Genomic DNA, 17,753 nt, shown 5'->3' with positions numbered 1-17,753 from the left:
AGGAGAAGGGCAGGGTGGCGAAAGAGAGGGAAGGGAAGGTCCGGATTGCAGGGCCAGGCATCCCTCTGCATCTTACAGTCCTCTGCCTGAGAGACGGATGCTTCCTGACTGATCCCCCATCTCAACTGCTTTGCCCTGCAGTAGCAGCAAGAGGGAATCAAGAACCAAATGGACATCCCAAAGTCACGTGCCGGCAGAGGCTGTGTCAATAAGTGATAGAAGGGGGTAGGTACAGGCAAAAGAGAGCAGTGGGGCCTGCGCAAACAGATTACTGACACCCCGCACCAGCTGACTGCTGCAACATAATATTGGCAATGAGCTTGCCACGTAGTCTAAATTTTTAAATAGCCAGCAATCTGAGTCTATGCAAAAACTCAGATTTCTGGCTATTTTATTATTTTAAATACTGGCCACCAATGAAAAAGTTTTACACATTGTATAACCCAAATAAATCAACACTCTGTACCCATCCTTCTTGAGCACACACACATCTGAGTGGTACGGCCGTTCCAAGGCAGACAACTCTTCGCACTGCCTTGGCTTGGCCTGGCTTTGGTGCAAGGAGGTGTGAGATCGAAGGAAATGATCTCACTGAAGAGAGCAGCCGCAGGGGTTACTTGGACTGCAGGAGATGGGCCAGCCTGGCATTCTTCAGGGACAGGCACACAGCCCACCCTAGGAGTGTGCCAGAGCCCAGAGAGGTGGAGGCCAAAAAGGCACACTCAAAAAAGGCTGCTGCTTTGTTTTGTTTTCATTATTTATATTTAAGATGTTAGACACCATTAACAAAGAATGTGAAAATGTTTCTGCTTGACCAAAAATGAGAAAGACATAGGGTCTAGGTTCTTCCTTGAGGTGGGGAGAGGCGATTCAATTTCCATTTTTAAAGAGTAACCAGACTGCAGAGAGACGGACTGAAGCCAAATAAAAGGGAAACTTCCTGAAAACGAGGCAGGCATGGCAATGAGTGTGGGATTTTCCTCTGCAAAGGTCTGTGAAGCAGACGTGGAGGAAGGAGGACTGGCCACCTAGCTTTGGAGTGGTGAACCAGGCTGGAGGTGGGTGTGATGGCTTCTCAGGGACCCTTCCAATCCCAGGGTTTTAAGCCCACTTAGCAGAAGGCTACTTCTCACATCTCCCTCCCCAAGCCCTAAATGACTGCTGCATTTTTTCTCCTCAGTATCCAGCCTGCTGCTCCATTCCTGCGGGGCAAGGCCTGTCCAAAGGTCGGTATTGGCTGGGGGGTTGAGGGAAGCTTCCCACCCCTCTGCTTTCTACATATAGCACTTTTATAAAAAGTCATGAATCAAAGCCCCTCTGCTAGCTGTATAACCGTGGCCTAATGAAAAACTTCTCTGTGCAAAACTATTGTTGGTGGGTGGTAGCAGCCACCAGCTGGAGGTGGAACCAGGCTGGGCCCTGTGGCCAGGGATGGTCATTATAATGACCATTTATTAAGCCCTGACCACATGCTAAGCACCTTACATACACTTCCCTGACCCCCACTGCACCCCAGACTATATGAGATTACTATCAGGGTCTCCCAAAGCACCCAGCTGTCTGCCTTGACAGCATCTTGTATGCTGGCACTTAACTGCTTAGTTAGTTGTTTACAAGATGCAAACATGTAATACATCTTCCCCACTAGACCGTCGCCTCCACGTGGGCAGGGCCCACCCTCTGTTCTCTTCACTATATCTCCAGTGCCCAGCACATATCTGGCACAGAGAAAGTACTCAATAAATACTGTTAATCTATATCATCTCCAGTCCTTATGTTACAAAATGTTCTAACAGGAAAGGGAAAAAATTAACACCTGGCTTTGCCCTGATCAAGTTAGGAGAGGACTGACTTGATCTGGCTAGTAATAATGATAGCTCAATAATCCCAGCGTTTCTGCTGGTTCTTACTGTAGGCAAAGGTAGAGGTCTAGAGTGTCTAATTCTTTCTTAGACGAGTTATCTAAAGGCCACTTTATATTTTTGTTGTTGTTGTTGTTGTTGAGACAGAGTCTCACTCTGTCACCCAGGCTGGAGTGCAGTGGCGCGATCTCGGCTCACTGCAAGCTCCGCCTCCTGGGTTCACGCCATTCTCCTGCCTCAGCCTCCCGAGTAGCTGGGACTACAGGTGCCCGCCACCACGCCCAGCTAATTTTCTGTATTTTTAGTAGAGATGGGGTTTCACCATGTTGGCCAAGATGGTCTCGATCTCCTGACCTTGTGATCCACCCGCCTTGGCCTCCCAAAGTGCTGGGATTACAGGTGTGAGCCACCGCGCCTGGCCTGTGTTTTTTTTTTTTTTTTTTTTTTTTGAGACAGAGTCTTGTCCTGTCGCCCAGGCTGGAGTGCAGTGGCGTGATCTTGAATCAGTGCAGCCTCTGCCTCCTGGATTCAAGCGACTCTCCTGCCTCAGCCTTCCAAGTAGCTGGTACTACAGGCGCATGCCACCACGCCTGGCTAATTTTTGTATGTTTTTTAGTACAGACGGGGTTTCACCATGTTGGCCAGGCTGGTTTCGAACTCCTGACCTCAAGTGATCCACCCACCTCAGCCTCCCAAAGTGTTGGGATTACAGGTGTGAGGTACCAGGCCCAGGCCCCTTCACATCTGACAAGGGCAGCCCACAGTCTAGACTAAGACAGATTGTAATATTTGTTCTGCAATCAAAAGTAATGAAAATTTGGAGTTTTCAGAAGGTCTGGGGGAAAGTGTCCAGGAAAGTTGGTCCCTAGAAAATAGCAGAAAACTAGGTTTGAGGAGACAGCCACAGAGACATTCTCCAACGGTGTGACAAAGAAGGGAAGGATGTCTGACATTCATTTTTAACTTCTGCCCTGATCTGGGCTGCAGAAAACCCCCTTTCTTAAAAGCCCTTGGTGAATGCCTGTTATATACAATAATAGTGACTGAGCAGATGAAGAAGCCAACCTTACTGTATGCACATGGGGCAAAGAGGAGTGCAGGCCAGGCGGCCAGTGGGCATGGCCCATACCCTGAAACCTTCAGAAATACTGCAAATTAGGAGGGTTTTCATCAATACTTGGGCAATTTTTAAAGACAATAAATGATACCCTCAGAGAATTTCTATGAGGAGAAAATCCTTTGGAAGAATTAAGAAATACTGGGGGATGCAGCTCTCCATTTCCACATGTCAGGTGAGAGCCCGACCCAGTATGACTGGACTAGAGAAGAAAGGCCAGAGTGTGGCCGGGACATCCTCCCATTACAGAGGCGGAGAGTCACACAGACAAGTAGTGGGGCAGAAATTGGAGCAGAGGGTTCCTTCAGGAAGGGAGGACTGAAAGTCCCTGAGTCCCCAGGCTGCCAATTCTGCAGCCCAGCTGGGTGGCCTCAGACCCCTCCCTGCCTGAACACTAGGCACTGCCAGAGGCCCCGCCTGGTGCAAGGGCGGCCCCACTTTCTCCTTCCACACAAAGGGGCTCTCCCAGTCCTGCCATCTTTCCTATTTACCCACCCCAACCCTAAATAGAAAAAGTCCTTGTTAAATGCTCTAGTAGAATGGTTATGTTGTTGAAGTGCCAAGTGACCTGCTCCTCCTGCTCCCCGCTTTCCATCCCTCCAGCCATCCCCAGTTGGGAGTCCAGAAATAAAACAAAGGCTTTGTTTCTTTATTTTGATTTCCTCCTAAAATCTCAAACATGCAGGAAACACCCACCCAGCCCCAGATTAGTGGATCAGGCAGCTGTCCACTGCGGGGGGGTGGGATGGGGTCAGTGAGTGGGGGTGGATGGGAAGGCTGTGATGCCAGCTGGCCTTAATTGCTGGGGAGTGCCAGGGCACCTGGCCTCTCCTGGGCTGGACTTCCTCAGCGGGAGCATGAGACAGACTAGGCCTTCCAGCTCTGCCCCAGGAACCTCAACCTGAGGAATGTGGGTGGGGAGGGAAGACTAAGGAGGCATAGCTCATAGAAGTTTTTAAAAATATATGCCCCCAAGGCTTTGGGACAGTGATCCCACCCTCCTTCCATCATCTCTGGTTATAATAAAGCAGACATTGAAAGAAGACCATGATAGACTGGTGAGGGCGGTGTTGGCCAAGAAAGACGGCTTTGCCTGTCTCTTCCTCGAGCCTCCATTTCCAATGGAGTGAAAATATAAAGAGATGAATTTGTGGGTTATCTAAAAAGGGAGAATTTTCAAGAAGGCATGTTGAAATTCTAAAGGATTAGGGAAAAAAAGCTAAACTGAACTAAAATTAATTTTGCTTTTGAAATGAATACATAACGCTTTTGAGGGGCAAGAATCTGTCGCCAACACCCCCCATAAATGGTCAGCTCCTAAAGGGGTAGGGGAGTCTCCTGAATCCACTACACTCCAGAGATCTCCCCACAGATCCACATGCCCACAAATACTTCTACATTTAATCTGTGTACTTGGTATACTAAGGCCAGCCTAATATATAGTACGCCAAGTAGTTTCTTTTTAAACCCAAACTTGTCTTTAAAAAGGTATGCCTGTAAGTATAACACATATGTGGATTTCCGTATAATCACATAGGCAGTGGTTGTAGAATATGTTCAACTGCCTTCACTGGTACGGCTTCTACTGCAAGATAAGCCCCAGTAAAGCAGGGCCTTCTGAGGTCTCTCAGCACCCAGCCTTTGCTGGGTTTTGCAGCATCTCCATTAGAATGAAGGAAAAGGATCTGGTGGTGCTATTCTTTTTTATTTTTATTTTTTGAGACAGAGTCTCTGTGTCGCCAGGCTGAAGCACAGTGGTGCGATCTCGGCTCACTGCAACCTCCGCCTCCCGGGTTCAAGCGATCCTCCTGCCTCGGCCTCTGGAGTAGCTCAGACTTCAGATGCCCACCACCACGCCCAGCTGTTTTATATTTTTAGTAGAGACGGGGTTTCACCATGTTGGCCAGGTTGGTCTCGAACTCCTGACCACAAGTGATCCTCCTGCCTCAATCTCCCAAAGTGTTGGAATTACAGGTGTGAGCCACTGCATCCAGCCTGGTGGTGTTATTCCTTAAGGGCAACTCAGGGAAGGAAAATGTTTCCAGACATTCTCAGCACTTAATGAAGAGGACTTGGAGTCCCCTACGGGTCCCCACTTTCTGTTATGAAACCAGACGAAATCTCGGTCTCCAATAGGAACTGACAAGAATCTGCCCTGGATAAGGAAGCCTTTCCAAAAGTTTTTGAATCTTTCTGCACAGCTTTAAAAAGCAGTGCTTTACTCACTGTTCTAACTCATGGCAAACTACATGCAAACAGGATAACATCAGACTTCAGCTCAGGAGTCAATCGGTGGGTGGAAAGGAGAAGGCTGCAAACAGGTGGGTGAGAAGCTGCGTCCTGTCGTCATGGAGAGCTTCTATCTGCAGCTGCAGGGCTGGCTCTGCCGCCTTGCTCCTGCTTGGCAGAGAGAAGGACCCAGTACCAGGTACCTATTTTTTTTCTGTGAAAGCTGCAGGAAGGGAAAACTGTGAAGTTATGGATTAGAAAGTAAGCCATCATACTTTAGTTTCCTTCTCTTAAAGTAATCCTATACTTTAGAATATAAAATGTATTTTGTGTCCAGGTGTGGGGGCTCATGCCTATAATCCAGCACTTTGGGAGGTTGAGGTGGGAGAATTGCTTGAGGCCAGGAGTTCAAGATGAGCCTGAACAACAAAGGGAGATCCCATCTCTACAAAAACAATTTTAAAAAATTAGATGGGCATGGTGGCACATACCTATAGTCTCAGCTACTCAGGAGGCGGAGACAGGAGGATGGCTTGAGCCCAGGAGTTTGAGGCTGTGATAAGCTATGATTGCTCCACCACACTCCAACCTAAGCAACAGAGTGAGACCTCACTGCTAACAATAACAACAGAAAGTATTTTGTTATCATTGTCATTTAATTATAAAAAGAGAATTATGTTTTCTCTATCTTCCAAATATACAAACCTACCATTAATATTACGGTTCAGTTCTGGCAGCTATGACTAAACCATGCTCTGCAGCCTGGCTAAACCCACAATGGTCACGGCAAGTGTTTGTGAGGGTAGATGAACTTCTCTGAAAAAGGTCACAGCCAAAAAAACACACACTGTCCCCAGAGTGGCTTCTCCCCAGTGTGGTCAGAAGCAGCAAAAGGCTCTTCAGTCAACAACTTCCAGGGAGGCCCACTGGCATCAACTGAGGACATGAAGCCCCCAGAGAGAACCAATACAGGAAAACTCAGGAGCAAGGCTCCCAAAAGCCCATTGCAGGCTGAGGATGGGCCCAAACCAGCCCGGGCAAAGAATGAGCAGACCGCTTTAAGTCCAGCCCTACTGTGAAAAGGATCAAGTACAGACAAAATGGTCACATCCGTTCGTTTTGGGTAACGGGTACATGGTATTTGTTATACTATCCTTTACATTTTCCTTTTTCAAAATTAAAAAAATAAAGTACACAAATGATTTAGGGGTTCATTTGTGACTGTAAGATTAATATCAGCCAGGGAAGACTCCTGCCAGCTAGGTACCCACTGCCTCTCTTGCCAGCCAGCGTCTTCTGCACCTCTGCTGCCTCACCACATCTTTGTGCACAGGCTGCTCCATCCCCGCTCCTCTGAGGCCTCTACCCACCGCACTGATTATGTAGAGCCACACCTCCATGGGATAGGTCCCCTAAGCACCAGGAGAGAAGGGATCATGACATTTTTGGTCATCCAGTGCTGGGAACAGCACGGTCTAACAGAAGGAGTGTGCACTTCAGGAAGAGACAGACCACGGTCAGATTCCTTCCTGACTCTGCTTCTCTCAGGTTATGACTGCAGGTGACCTACTTAACCTCCTTGAGCCTCGGCTTCCGCATCTATAAAAGGTTAACTGCATCTAACAAAATCGTTGTGAGGCTTAGAGATAGCGAATATAAAGTATATAGTACAGGGTCCAGCCCACAAGTCTTTGCTGAATGAAAGATGGATGGAGAGATGGATCAATTAATGGATGGGTGGGCGGGTGGGTGGGTGGCTGGAAGGATGGAGGGAAGAAAGGACAGACATACAGAGGGGCTGATTTTAAACCATGACATTTGAAGAGCAGTTGAAGGAAGTAAAGCTGCTCATGCTGGAGAAAAGCAGGACTGTCAAAAGTTCATGTGGGACAGGTTAAGGAAGAAGGGAAAGAACTTCCCAAGAATGAGAGAATCCCCAAAAGCAGTGGACTGACTCAAAGGGTAGCAAACATTGTGTCTCTAGAAGGGTCCAGGTGAAGTCAAAGACACAACCCCTAATGGGCTGTCAAGGAGGGAAGGACTCCCCTTGTTGAAAGTTTCTCAGCCTTTCCTCAAGGGCTCACTTTCCCATTTGGGCCACATTTGTCTACTACTGCACTATAACTAGCCTAATCTGAAAACCACCATACTTTAAAATTTTTTTATCATTTGTTTTACTTAAAATACTTCTTTAGCCTTAATCTGAACAAAATATCCATTAAAAAAAAAACCCCGTTTGTTGTGATGCCTGTATTTGCATAATACATTGAAATAAACCAGTATATAACTATCAAAATGATAGATCATCTTCTTCGCCACTATGAGAAATGTGCTCTACGGGGGTGTGACTTGACTTAATACACTCAGGGGGCTCCTTCTGGGTCTAGGATTCTGTCCTCTGAAGGTTGCTTGAATCCTGGTAATGCTCTTCATTCTTCCGGCCCTTTCTGGCCTCCTAAGCGTATTTTCATGTGTATATTTTATCTAATCCCTATGACAACACTGAGGGCTGGGCAGAGAAGTCACAGATGGAGCCTGGGCCCAGGCAGCACAGGACCCAAACATGGCCCTACAGATGGTCACAGAGGCCAGAACCAGAGCTCCCAACCCTCCACCCACCCTCCTTTGTTTGGCCATTACAAGCTGCACAGCCAAATTCATTCTTGGTGCTCTCCAAAATGTTACTAGCAATACAACCCATATGTAAATCATATTGTTTTATCCATCAAGGTAGCCTGATGCCAGGGCTATACTCCTCTGAGACTCAGAAAGTCACCTCAGCAACCGGTGATGACCCACATTGTCATGCAGCGGGCCCCACCTAGTGAAGGTACCAAGAATATGAAGGACAATGATAGGGACATTAAGAAGCAAAATACAAAAAATACATTTTTATATGTAATATATAGCCAAAAAATCAAATAATATGAATTGGGATAGAATATAACAAATATTTTTTAATATAACAACAAGAAAAAGAAGCAAAATACACATTGCTGCTTCATGACTCCTACAAGAGGAATGCCTGCAGAAAGCTGTCTTAGATCATGCTAGCCAGCTAAATGGCCCTAGGGGCTCAGTGGTGGGGGCCAGGACAAGGAGGGCCACGGTGGAGTCTCTGGGAATAGGTAGAACCAACTGCATCACACACGTAGCGGGAATGCTACCTAGAGAACAACAGATGGTGCACCACTGAATGTGTGGTGACTGCAACGTGGTCTCCACCTCAGCCTGAACCTCATCAACCCTGCTGAAGCTCGAGGCTGCACCAGCACTGCCCTCTTGGTCAGACCCACCGACTGACTGCACAGACTTCAACTCACAGGCTAGGCAATGAGAACTGTCCCACTCTGTTTGTACTCTTGGCCCCCATCTCTGCCCTCTCAGCCTGCACTGCAGTGGCATGCTGGCTTGGCTGCACAATGGGCTTACAGAATAGGTCTGCCATGAACATTAGAGAAGTCACGTGCCTTTAGACCAGAGACGGCTAAGCTGGGATCCAGGGATGGTTTTCAGAGATCCATGAATCCCCTGAATGATATGTCCAACTTTGTACATCAACGTTCCCTGGGCTTCTCATCAGCATATTAAAGAGACTATGATTCAAGAAGACAAAACCTATTACTCTGAACTCCAGACCCTCAGTCTTTGTGGCTACCTGTCCCATGCAGGAATTGCTGGAAATGGCACTGATATCCCATTCCTGTGTACAGAGACCTTACAAGAGCAGAGAGCATCTTTGGGAGATCTGAGCTCTGCTTAATCTCACTGTTATTTGGGTTTTGTTACTTGTTGCCAAAGCATCCCCATTGATTCAGTACTACAGGGCTCAGAGGCACGATCTAAGACTTATCAGGGCTGGCAGGGACTCAGAGTCCAGCAACAAAATTCCTCTTAAAGCTTGAATTCTCTGCTCAGTCCCTAGAAAATAGGTACCTGCCAGGTGTCCCAGGTCTCAGGGAACTCCTCCAGCTCCTTTCTTTTTCCCATCTCCAGATAAAGGTGACGGTACCTTCTATGTCTGCCCAGGGCCTGGCAGGTACGGAGCCTCTGGAACTCAATGCACATCCTCTGGACACTTGAGAAAATTCCAGCATTGCACAAAAATGCATTCCCATTCAGTTCACATGAGTATGCTTGTATAAACTACACAATGTTCATGAGCAGCTATGTTTTTCAATTGCTTTCAGGGAGACACACTCTGTTTGGGGGCATTTCATTGGCAGAACAGATTGCAATGATTAAATCAGATGTGAAATATATTATGGAAGCCACATTTCCCTGAGAACTCACTAGATCCAGGAGGCTGGTCAACATGTGATTCCGACTGAGGTTAGGAGCAGTCATCCCAGGAGCCTAATTTATCAGAGGCCAATAGTCATTCCTTGTTCCAGGTGATCACTAGAGCTCCCGAACCAAACCGACCCCAAGGGTAACTGACTTGTCACTTTTTTTTTTTTCTTTTTTTGAGATAGAGTCTTGCTCTGTCACCCAGGCTGGAGTGCAGTGGCATGATCATGGCTCACTGCAACCTCTGCCTTCTGGGCTTAAGCAATCCTCCAGCCTCAGCCTCCCGAGTAGTTAAGACTATAGGCGCATGCCCCCACACCCAGCTAATTTTTGTAGAGACAGAGTTTCACCATGTTGCCCTGGCTGGACTTGTCACTTTATAAGTAGCTCAGACGAACTGAGTGTGAAATACCAGTGGCTAGAGCTAATAATAACATAAAAGTTAAACCTGTCACAAAATGTCTTATGTAGGTGAAAAGAGAGGTGTAAATTAGCAACTGTCTTATAAGGAGCGAAGCTGACAGCCCTGGAGACAATCACTTGCCTCATCAGAGGGCCTTGAGTACCGCTCACCCTCTCCCCACCCACCGACCCCCCCCAACTTTAGAAAATGCTGAGGTCACATCTGGGGGGGTCAGTTTCCACCAGAGCACGAGGCTTGCCCAACACCTCCCTCCCCAGAGGCTGGCAGACCTCAAAAACCCCAGAGCATGAAAGCCCCATGCCTCCCACACCGGCAGAAAAAGGACAAATTACACCATAAACTACACAGAGAAGCTAACTGGCGGCTGGGCAGTATGAACAGACCTAAGGGTGAAAACCATTGCCCGAAACATTTTCAGCCCCAGTCAGCAGGGACATGTGATTTACAGGAAATTAGGAGGTTTACAAAATGTTAGCAGCTCAAGTTTCTTCCCCAGGAAAAGAAGCAGGAGAAGCTCTAAGAACTGTATCCGAGAAAGTGCTTTGTTCACTGCTAAGCTTCTGACACGAGTCAGTTATTAATACCCACAGCTCACTGCCTCACACTTCAACCCACCAATGAATGTCTATAGTGAATAATTATAAAACAATATATTACAAAACTCTAACACAGGCTGCACCAGAGCCTTCCCAAGCCCAGACAGCCACGTGGCCAAAAGCAAGGACTTAAGATATTATCTTGGGCAAGCTGTTGGCTCTTTTTCACCTCAGTTTCCCCATCCTTTATAATAAACAAAATCTTTCTGGAGGTGTCTTGTCAAATGATGAGCAAATCCACTTCAAGTGCCGGTCTTTGTAAGCCCTGTTGGTTGCTGTTATTACAGTGAAGTTTCAGAGCTCTTAAAGTCGTATCTCCATTTTACTCCTGCTGCCAAACCTCTGGAGGCCACGATTCCGAGCCGTGTCAGCCACCCTCTCCCAGTACAGAGTGAGTCCTGGAGGAGCAAGGCCAGGGAGGTTCCACACCATCAGGGGCCACTGGGGAGTAGGGGCAATGGCAGAGCTCTATGATCAAGGCCCCAGTGGCCTTGACGGACTTTGTCCACCTCTCCAGACTCCGCTTTGCCCCAGGCCAGAACAGACCTCAGCTCCAGCCAGAGTCTAACTGGGTGTCCTGTGTCCACGCTGCGGTCAGACATCATCTCCTCTAGGGGGCCTTCTCTCACCTCCCACTCTGGAGTAGGGACCCCCAGGGGCTCCCACAACCCCTGGGCTTACCGGATCTCAGCACTTACCACACTGGCTTGTCACTTTGTGCTCTTGTCTTCCCCGCAGGGCAGGACTGGCACCGTGTCTGATGCCCCAGACAGGTCAGTTCAATGTATGAGCCCAGGCCCTAGTTGTGACCACAGCTCCAGCTCCCCAAACCTCCGGGAGCAGTGAAGGGTTGTTTATGAAGCAGTCTGCGTTTTATTATTCAGATGAATTTGTCAACTCCCTGGCGGATCCCTCCCCTCTTTAACGCCATCTTAAGGCGAGGGGGAGGGGGTAGATAAAAAGCCCCCCGCCCACTCCCCCGCCCCTTCATGCCACCCATCTACCCACCGGGTTGTCGCCCAGGCAGCCAAGGAACCCAAGTGTGATTACCATGAAAGGGTCTCTTTGAGCGGCGCGCAAGCCCTCCCCACTGGGGTCTTGGTCGTGGCCGATTTCCCGAACGCACACCGTTACGCGGGAGCCCGCGATGGGGGCAAAACGCCACGCACAGCCGGTCCCAGGGCGCACCCCACGAGCGGAGAGCGCGGCCGAGACCGGAGGGCGGCCACACCTCCCGCCCCGGAACAAAGCGACGGCCGGGGAGAGAGGCGGCGCGGCCGGGCCCCCTCCCCGCCAAGGCCTCCCGACCACTCACCGAGAGCTCCAGCCCCGGCTCGGCTACGGCACTCAGGCCGCCCCCTCCTAGCTTGCGCCGGTGAGGAGGCAGCGCCGCGCCCGCCGGGCCCCGCGGCCGCCGGACTGACGGCTCCCCGCCAGCCGGCCACTCCGGTCCGTCCCCGCCCCGGCGCCTCCTTAAAGCGACCGCGCCGCCAGCGTGCGCCCCGAGCGCCTAGCGCGCCGCGCATTCCTTATATTGCCACAGCGCCTGCTAAAAATAGAGTGCCGCGGCGGGCACGCCACTGGGGAGCCCGGGCAGGGTGCCTCGACCCTGTCGCCCCCCCCGTGCACCCAGGCCCCCAGGACGCGCGCCCGCGAAGTCCAGCCCACCCGCGCCGATTCCCCTGGGCCCCGCACGGCGCGCTAAAACGCCAGGGGCTGGGGTCGGCGGCGCCGCCTCTCCCGCGGCCCAGCGCACTTACCCGGGTCGGATCCGTGGCGCCCGGGAGCTGGCTTTAATGTGGACGCCAAATGGGAATTCGACCCGGCCTCTTTAAGAGCCTCTGCGCTCCAACCTTTAAATCTCCGCTCCGGCCAGACCAACTTCTGAGCCTACGGACGCCTCCCCGGTCCTAGACGAACATCCGCCGCCACCTTAGCCGCATTCCCTTCGACTCCTGAGACGTCTTTCTTCCTTACCCTGCCCCAGCGTCTCTCCCCGGAGGCCTTCTTGGTGCACCGTTCCAGGGCCCAAACTTCGTTGGGATGGATGCGACGGGGACAGGCGACACTCGCGCACCATTTCATTGTTTCAGTTCCGCTAACTCCTCTCCAGCGGCGTCATTTTCCCCCCCGTTAAAAAAATAAAGATATAATTCAACACCATAAAATTCCACCTTTTGAAGTGTACAATTCAAGCCGGGTGCGGTGGCTCACGCCTGTAATCCTAACACTTTGGGAGGTCGAGGCGGGTGAATCGCCTGAGGTCAGGAGTTCAAGACCAGCCTGGGCAACATGGTGAAACCCCGTCTCTACTAAAAATACAAAAATCAACCCGACACAGCGGCACGTGCTTGTAATCCCAGCTACTCGGGAGGCTGAGGCAGGAGAATCACGTGAGCCCGGGAGGCAGAGGTTGTAGTAAGCCGAGATTGCGCCACCCACCGCACTCTAGCCTGGGCAACAAAGTGAGCCGCTGTCTTAAAAAAAAAAAGAAAAGAAAAGAAAGAAAGAAAGAAAAAGTGTACAATTCAGTGGTGTTTAGCATATTCACAAAGTTTTGCAACCATCACTATGAGCTAGTTCCAGAACATTTTCACCACTTCCCACTCCCCCGCCCCTGCCGCCACAGAAAGAATGAAAGAACTACTTATTAGCAGTCATTCCTCATTCACCCCTTCCCCCCGCCCCCGCCAGGAACCACTAATCTACTTTCAATCTCTATGGATTTCCCTATTCAGGACATTTTCTATACATGGAATCATACAACATGTGGCCTTTTGTGACTAGCTTAGCTTCTTTCAGTAAACAACATTTAATGATCTATTCATGTTGTAACATGTAGCAGTACTTCATTCCTTTTCATGACTGAGTAATATTTCATTGTATGTCTATACCTTTTGTTTATCCCTGCATCACTTGATGGATATTTAGGTTTCTACTTTGAGGCTACTGTGAATAAAGCTGCTATGAATATTCATGTACAAGTCTTTGTATGAACATATGTTTTTCTTTCTCTTGGGTGTATACCTAAGAGTGGAATTGCTGGATCATATGTTAACTCTATGTTTAACTTTTGGGGGAACGGCCAAACTGTTTTCCAAAGTAGCTGCACCATTTTACATTCCCATCAACAACACATGAGGGTTCCAATATCTCCACATCCTTGCAAACACTTGTAATTTGAGTGTCTTTTTTTATTATAGCCATCCTATTGGGGGCAAAGTGGCATCTCATTGTGGTTTTGATTGTCAGCATCATTTCTGAGGACATTCTTTTTGTGGATGGACCTCAATGACTTAGAACCAGCTTTACATGTCCAGGGAAACTTGGACACTCCCTTCTCAGGTTTGCCCCAGGCCTAAGGGAGCCTCACAGCGCTGCTGGCTCTGCTTGCCATGCTGAGGCTCTCAATCTCATGCAGGCTTCCGTTGGCATCCCAGCCACCCACGCAGCCATTTGGTGAGAGTTGCTGTGCACCCCCTGTGCCTCCACTCCCACCTGCTGCTCCAAAGACCCTGTAGACCCCAAAAGTCCCCTGGGAAGGGGACAGCAGGTTGGGTGCCATCAAAAGCATGTCTCCTTGGCAGTAGGGAGTAAAAGACCTAGTTGGGGAGAAGGCTTGAGGGACAGTAGTTTACTTCGGCTGGCTGGGTCTTGCCCTGGAACCTGACTCCCTCGATCCCTTCCATTTACCATAGAGCTTGGGAAGGCAGGCAGGGATCTGTACATCCTGGTGGTCTGTCAGCCCCTCGTGAGCTCCCCATGTAAGACATGTCTTCTCTTGGGCCCTGACTGGCACAGGACCCTGACCATGCCCTCAGCTTGAGCTAAGCCAACATCTACACAAAAGTCAAAGAGATGTCTTTATACTGCTTTCATACACATATCTGTAATAATACCTCTTCTCAAAAATGGAATGTAAACAGCTAATAGTCATACCCAGGTACCTGGGATTCCTTTTTTTTTTTTTTTTTTTTTTTGAGACAGTCTCGTTCTGTCACCCAGGCTGTAATGCAGTGGCACGATCATAGCATCATAGCTCACTGAAGCCTCGACCTCCCGGGCTCAAGAGATCTTCTTACCTCAGCCTCCTGAGTAGCTGGGACTATAGGTGTGCACCACCATGCCTGGCTACTTTTTGTACTTTTTGTAGAGATGGAATTTCACCATATTGCCGAGGCTGATCTTGAACTCCTGGGACTCAAGCAATCCACCTACCTGGGGCTCCCAAAGTGCTGGGATTACAAGTGTGAGACACTGAGCTTGACTTACCTGGGATTGCCTAATGGTGAGATTAAATCTTGCAGATTGTGATTGCGGATGGGCTGTTCCATTTGAGCTGCCTCCTTTGCTCTTTGAATCTTGAAATACAGTTGTGGCTCCGTTGCTGGCAAATGGGGGCTTAGAGAACAGAGCCACTGAACAGAAAAGCTTCATTCATCCAGTAAATACTGCCAGAGCATCTACCGAGTACCGGGCATTGGGACAGAGACCTGCCTTCAAACAAGCTGAATGCCAACTGAGGAGCAAGTGGTGTGGAAGAGAGAAGCACAGGGCCTGTGGGAGACCAGAGGAAGGGCACCTAACCCAATATGGGGAGGAGGCAAGTACCAAGGGAAGGATCTCTGTGAGAGCTGATGACTGAGCCACATCTGGAAGGACAAATAACAATTAGCTAGGGCTGAGTGTGGTGGCTCACACCTGTAATCCCAGCACTTTGGGAGGCCAAGGTGGGCAGACCACAAGGTCAGGAGTTCAAGTCCAGCCTGGCCAATATGGTGAAACCTCATATCTACTAAAAATACAAAAATTAGTCAGGTGTGGTGGCAGGTGCCTGTACTCCCAGCTACTAGGGAGACTGAGGCAGGAGAATTGCTTGAACCCGGGAGGTGAAGGTTGCAGTGAGCTGAGATCACACCACTGCACTCCAGCCTGGGGGACAGAGTGAAATTCCATCTCAAAAAAAAAAAAAAAAAAAAATAGGCTGAGAAGGGAAGGAGAAAACCTTATACGCTGAAGCATGATTGAGCAGAAATCTTTCCAAAGTCTCTGGCAGATGTGCCTGGCTGATCAGGTGTATTTGAGGCACGGCAGAAGGCCAGACTCCTAGCGAAAAACCCAGGCAGGGCTCAGGCCCAAATTTAATCCACAGAGGTCCAAGGTCAGTCACAGGGCCAGGAGCCAATTTCTGGCTGAAGTCAGAGCCACTGTACTGACCCAGAGTAGGACAAAGCAAACACACTTCATCCACTGCAACATGTCCTGCACTTGTCTGTCTGCCCTGAGGCTTGTGACTGCCATGCCTCAGAGCCGATCCAAACTGGTGTCTAGTTCAGCAGCAAATGTGGGGGCCTTGGACCTTGGGGCTGGAAGTCAACTAGGTCACTGTGGCCCAGCCTTCCTCTAGAACTCCCAGCTTCAGGCCAGGCTTGATGGCTCGCACCTGTAATCCCAGCACTTTGGGAGGCCGAGGCAGGTGGATCACCTGAGGTCAGGAGTTTGAGATCAGCCTGACCAACATGGTGAAACCCTACCTCTACTAAAAATACAAAATTAGCCGGGCGTGGTGGCGCACGCCTGTAATCCCAGCTACTTGGGAGGCTGAGACAGAAGAATCACTTGAACCCAGGAGGCAGAGGTTGCAGTGGGCCAAGATCGTGCCATTGCACTCCAGCCTGGGCAACAAGAGTGAAACTGTCTCAAAAACAAACAAACAAATGAACAAACAACAACAACAACAACAAAACTCCCAGCTTCAGTGTATTCCCTAAAGGTAAAATAAGCTGTGAGTTTCTGAGCACTCACAGTGTGCCTGACACGAGACATAGTGATGGGTCTGCCCACCTCCCAGTGACCCTGTGCTGAAGGTCATCTGAGCCCTGTCTTAGATATAAGGAGAGTGTGAGCCCAATCCCACACAGCCAGTAAACTAAGAGTCAGGCTTCTCTGACCACAAAGCCTACACTCTTCTCCCATGCCAGGTGGCCTTGATGGACAAGTGTGTGTTTGGTGTTGGTGGAGCAGGGATAAGGTGAATAGGAGATGAGGGCTCATTCTAGTTACTGGACCTGTGGCTGGAATTAGATCTTTTGGTGACCCTGAAGCACCAACCATGGGCTAGCAAAAAAACCTTGCCTCCACCACCCATGCTTATTCATCCCCTCAGCTGACCCTTCTTCTGTGCCAAGTACAAGGCCTTTCTTCCCCTGGGCTGCCCATGATGTAATGCCAAGAACTTATACTCTGCTTTCAGAGTTTTCATGGACTTCACCAATCCAGGCCCAATTACTTCTCATGTTTACCCCTTCCTGCCACCCTGCTGTGATTTGAATGTCTCCTCCAAAACTCATGTTGAAATTAATCGCTAGAGGTGGGGCCTTTCAGAGGTGATTAATGCCATTTTGTGGGAATGGGTAGTATCACAGGGAGTGGGTTCCTAACAGAAAAGATGAGTTTGGTCCAATTTTCTCTCTGTCTCATGCTAGCTTCTGCCTTCTGCCATGGGAGGGCCCTCACCAGATGCCGGTGCCATGCTCTTCAACTCCCCGGCCTCCAGAATTGTGAGCCAAATAAATATCTTTTCTTTGTAAATTACTCAGTCTGTGTTACTGTGTTATAGCAGCAGAGGGATATGGACTAAAACATAGCCCTCCACACCTACCACCTCCTCCAGCCTCATTAGGAGCTAAGCCTCATAAACTTTTCTTCTCTGATACTTAGAGTTCATTCCTCACACGGGCTTGCTCTTGCTATCTGGGGCCGGAAGAAAAGCTTCCAAACAATCTCCTTCCCATTAACGGCTAAACTTCTCCAAAAGTTGTCCAGACTCAGCTAATGTGTTGGTTTCTGATAATATTTGTTTTTCTCCCCTTAGCTCTTATTCCGTTAAACTAAAGTCCAGCGGGTTTTAAACATTGTGGGCTCAAACCATAGGAAGAAATAGGTGTTACACTGCAAACCAGAACACACACACACACACACAAACACACATATGAAACAAAAGTTAATGTTAGCGTGACTTACTAAATCAATGTTTTGCCCCATTAATGGATTGTAACCTACAGTTTGAAAAACATTGTTCCATTTTTTTTACACCCAGAGCCTCAGGATAGTGATAGTGCAGCAGAAATTTGTCAAGAAAAAAAAAAGTCAACTCTAAAATATTGAAACACATGCTAGAGACAACAGTTTAAAAAGAAAAGTTTTGAGTTTCAAAAGCCTAGGCGATTTCCTCT

General features: G+C 49.0%; 1 protein-coding gene across 5 annotated transcripts in view; it reads right to left on the bottom strand.

Moving 5' to 3' along the window:
• MRAS (muscle RAS oncogene homolog) overlaps positions 1-12,956 on the bottom strand; it is a 59,256-nt gene extending 46,300 nt beyond the window's left edge. For 3 of the 5 annotated variants that reach the window (XM_030934543.1, XM_030934545.1, XM_010363305.2), the window contains exon 1: positions 11,834-12,129. The gene's annotated coding sequence lies outside the window, so the exon portion shown is untranslated. Of the gene's footprint in view, positions 1-11,568; positions 12,130-12,278 lie in introns of those variants that run through there. The other 2 variants (XM_010363307.2, XM_010363306.2) reach the window with 2 other exon arrangements.
• Between the last annotated feature and the right edge of the window lie 4,797 nt (positions 12,957-17,753).

This window comes from Rhinopithecus roxellana, chromosome 1, assembly GCF_007565055.1.
Source record: "Rhinopithecus roxellana isolate Shanxi Qingling chromosome 1, ASM756505v1, whole genome shotgun sequence".
Taxonomy (NCBI): domain Eukaryota; kingdom Metazoa; phylum Chordata; class Mammalia; order Primates; family Cercopithecidae; genus Rhinopithecus; species Rhinopithecus roxellana.
The sequence above is the reverse complement of the archived record's forward strand: the minus strand, read 5'-3'. Positions and strand labels throughout refer to the sequence as shown.